Below are 4,874 nucleotides of genomic sequence, written 5' to 3'. Positions count from 1 at the left end.
AATAAAAATAATCATACTAAAAACAATTACCTTTAACTGGACATTTACTATATGCCAGCTACTTACCTAATTTAGTAAAAACCTATATTCAAATAAACATATAATAAAATTTATAAAGATTGTGCTGGAGTTGTGGCTCAATGGTAGAGAATTTGCCTGGCATGTGTTGGGCCCTGAGTTCAATCCTCAGCACCTCACATAAATAAATAAAATAAAAGATCCATTTACAACTAAAAAATATTTTTAAAAAATTTGTAAGTATTAAGTGAACTAAGTACATAAAGGCTTTTCTATAATACATGCCTTATGATATACATTGAATAAACAGTATATAATTTACAATGTTATTATATAATAAAACATTTATTATTTTGTTATATAATAAAACATTTGTTACAACATATTGCACTAAAAATGATACTCTACATGAGAAGAGTCCATTTTTTCAAATTCCCAGGATCAACATTTTCTATAATGTCATGACATTTAATTTAAAATATTTAAATTATCTAACCGGACACAGATGATGTGTTCAGAATCCACAATAGTTAAAAGATCAAAGAATAAATTAATGAAAAAGACTGCCTTTATTTCCCCTCCCTTTTCAACGAATTGTATGCTAAATGCAAAGATGTGTAATCAATTGCAGAATAGAAACAGAAACTATTTGTCTATAAAACCTAGCTTATTGTACCATTTTGTGGTAACAGAGAGAGCTATATTTGTCATCACATGTCTACCCACATTTTACCTGCCTAATTTTCCCCATTGATAAAATTTTGAGTTATATTTTACTTAGTCTTCTCAACAGTATTTAATTGTACCAACATGCATGTGTTTATACATATATATGACAGTTTCTTTGCCATATTTAGCAGTGGAATAACCAGTTGTAGGACAAAAATATTTTTTATTCTTACTGATATTGCTAGATTATCTTCTGTTTGTCCCTTGAGAACTTTTCTCTGGAAAAGAGATCACACAGGGAGGCTGATTCTGTGAACAACATTAATTAGCCCTTCAGTTGCTGGTTGGATTTACCCAATGAGGAATGCCAGCAAAATATCCGATGGAAAGTATTGCCTGGTTATTTTTTCAGTTATTCATTTACCTTGTTCCCTCCCTGCAAGATTTCTTGGGCTATCTGTGGCCCTTAACTGAAGGGCACTGCTCCTCTTCAGCAGTCTCTACAAGATTTGCATGTTCTGGGTTCCAGGAACCTTCACTCCTTCCCTTGTCCCTTTGGCCTGTGAGTGGTAAAGCTCCTCACCTCATACCTTCTTAAAGTCTCTTTGTAAATCAAACCTCCTTGAATTATCCTGCCATCTGTTACCAGGCAAGAGCCAGACGGCATCACTGTCATATTGCTCTTCAAGAGTCTTACAATAATTTGTAGACCTACCTGAAGTACATGAATGTTCATTACCTTCACGGCATACCTCTTAGTATAACTCTTAGTATTAACTGCCTTAGTTTTTTCTCCTATATGATGGAGCCAAAAAAGTTAATTTTTTGGTTTCATTTTGTACTTTTCTGATTACTAATGAGATGGAGCATCTCTATATTTATAGGCCATTTTTCCCTTGTAGTTTACTTTTTACTATCACTTATTTTTCTACAGGATTGTTTTTAAATATTTGAAATTAATTAATCTGCTGTTACATGTGTTGGACTATCTTATCTACTGTATTTTATCTGTGTGTTCTTTGTTGCCTAAACTGTTAGGATATCTACAAATATTTTTTTTCATATTTTTATTCTTAATAAATTTGAAAGTTATTTTTGTACACTGTGAAATACCAGTCCAATTGCTTTCTTTTTCTTATTGTGAACCAATTTTAATAGCACCAGCATTGAATAATACATCTTTTCTTCATTGATTCAAAATGGTGCTTATTGCCTACACCTAATTTCTAATGTATGTCCAGATCTATTTTTGAATTTGGTATTTAATTCCATTATCTGTTTGCTGCCAATACCACACTATTTTAAGTACTGAGACTTTAGAAAATATCTCAATATCTAGTAGCATAATAGTAATTTAATACTATATTTAAATTGTTTATTGTTGGCTTAGAAATATGTTATTTCTTCATTTGATCTTGAATCCAGAAATGCTGCTCAATTACCTTAGTTATTTCAATAGTTCTGTACATTGATACTTTTAGGTTTTCTATGGAGATATTCACATTATCTGCAAATAAATATCATCTCTTTCTTTGCATTTCTTATATTTCTCATTTCCTTATTTTAAGATCTCAGTCCCATAATTTATTATGGATGTCCTCATTTCATTACTTTGAGGACTACTTCTACTATCTTATTATTATTAAATATGACACCCATTTATTATTAAATATCATATTCAGTATATTTTATTATTAAATAATATTTTATTATTAGATATGATAATAGTTAAGAAAGTTTTTTTCTGTTGCTCTTACATAAAGCAGTTTAAAAACATAATTCATGTAAACACTGAGTTAATAAAATATTCTGCATATTTCAAAATAATCACATTTTTCATTTTTATATATTTATACTTTGAATTACATTGACAGAATTTTTTAAATGTTGGAGTATGCCTGAATTTCTTGATTATCATTCACATACATGGTTTATCAATATATAATTTTGATATTTATGTCTATAATCATAAATGAAATTGTTTCCATTCTTATATTGTCCTTGTGTAGGTTTTTTTTTTTTTTTGGAGGGGGTGTTTACCAGGGCACATAATTTTACCAGGGGGTGTTTACTCAAGGGCACTCAAACACTGAGCCACATCCCCAGTACTATTTTGTATTTTATTTAGAGAAAGGGTCTCACTGAGTTGCTTAGTGCCTCCCTGTTGCTGAGGCTGGCTTTGAACTCATGATCCTCCTGCCTGTCAGCCTCCCAAGCCACTGGGATTACAGGCAAGTACCACCACACCTGTCTCTTGTCTAGTTTTGTTATCAGGGTAACAGTTGCCGTTTAAAAAATGAGCTGGGGTTCTCTTTTTATAAATCTTATTGAATCTGTAATTATTCTTTTTTCCTAGTATTACATGCCTTTTAAATTTTTTTCCCTAGATGTTTTGTGAAAAATTTGTCTATTTTACTAATCTTTTTAAGAGCTAGCATTTGTGTAGTTTTTTTTAACATTCTTAATGAATCCATTTCTAAATTTTATGAATTTATATTCTTTCTTATTTCCTTCCTTTTGCTTTCCTGAATTTATTCTTTGTTCTTTTTCTACTTTGAAAGGAGGTTTTGAGCTCATTATTTTACATTGTTCTTTTCTTACATAAGCAAAGCTAAAATTTTTCATCTAAATATTTTAAAATATATTCTAAATATATTTCTATTGTTTTTCCATTTAAAATATTTTATAATTCCTCTTATGAATTCTCTTTTGATCAATGAATTATTTAAAAATATTTGAAATTTTCTAAACCTGCCTTTTTGAAAAGTTCTCTTGTAACTAATTCATAGCTCCATTGAGTTTCAGCCTGAAAAATGGGGTTAATAAAAGAATAATTCTTTGGTTTTTGCTGAGATTAGTTTTGTAGCTTTGTATATAATAAACTTTTTGTTAACTATATCATGCTCATTTTAACAGATAACATATTTTAAAATTCTTAAATACATGTTTTATAACCATTAATCATATAAAATTGCTTGTTATTCAAATATTCCTATAGTCTTACTAATTTTTTGTCTTCATGCTCTATCAATATGTAGAATGTAAAAAATGACCACAAAATCTTCTGCCCCTGCCACCCACCCGACATTCATGCCCTTGCAATAAAATAGAAGGTACATTTAAAAAAAAAAAAAAAAAAAAAAGGAATCTCTTCTCTACCCCTGTATCTAGACAGGCCACATGGTTTTTTTGTTCCAATGTCACATTAACAAACATGATGCAGCAAAGGCTTAAAAAAGCGTGTGTGCATGGCATCTGATAGAAGAAAAAGTTGGTTATGATCTACACGCTGTGGGATCGGGCTCCAAATTCCTCAATAGGACACCCATAGCGCTAGAGTTAACAAATAGAATCAACAAATGGGACTTACTCAAACTAAAAAGTTTTTTCTCAGCAAAAGAAACAATAAGAGAGATAAACAGGGAACCTACATCCTGGGAACAAATCTTTACTCCACACACTTCAGATAGAGCCCTAATAACCAGAATATACAAAGAACTCAAAAAATTAGACAATAAGATAACAAATAACCCAATCAATAAATGGGCCAAGGACCTGAACAGACACTTCTCAGAGGAGGACATACAATCAATCAACAAGTACATGAAAAAATGCTCACCATCGCTAGCAGTCAGAGAAATGCAAATCAAAACTACCCTAAGATACCATCTCACTCCAGTAAGACTGGCAGCCATTAGGAAGTCAAACAACAATAAGTGCTGGAGAGGATGCGGGGAAAAGGGCACTCTTGTTCATTGCTGGTGGGACTGCAAATTAGTGCAGCCAATTTGGAAAGCAGTATGGAGATTTCTTGGAAAGCTGGGAATGGAACCACCATTCGACCCAGCTATTCCCCTTCTAGGTCTATTCCCTAAAGCCCTAACAAGAGCATGCTACAGGGACACTGCAACATCGATGTTCATAGCAGCTCAATTCACGATAGCAAGACTGTGGAACCAGCCTAGATGCCCTTCAATAGATGAATGGATAAAAAAAATGTGGCATTTATATACTATGGAGTATTATTCTGCATTAAAAAATGACAAAATCATAGAATTTGGAGGGAAATGGATGGCATTAGAGCAGATTATGCTAAGTGAAGCTAGTCAATCTTTAAAAAACAAATACCAAATGACTCCTTTGATATAAGGGGAGTAAACAAGGACAGGGTAGGGACGAAGAGCTTG

The sequence above is a fragment of the Urocitellus parryii genome, chromosome 3, assembly GCF_045843805.1.
Source record: "Urocitellus parryii isolate mUroPar1 chromosome 3, mUroPar1.hap1, whole genome shotgun sequence".
In the NCBI taxonomy this organism is placed as follows: Eukaryota; Metazoa; Chordata; class Mammalia; order Rodentia; family Sciuridae; genus Urocitellus; species Urocitellus parryii.
The sequence above is the reverse complement of the archived record's forward strand: the minus strand, read 5'-3'. Positions refer to the sequence as shown.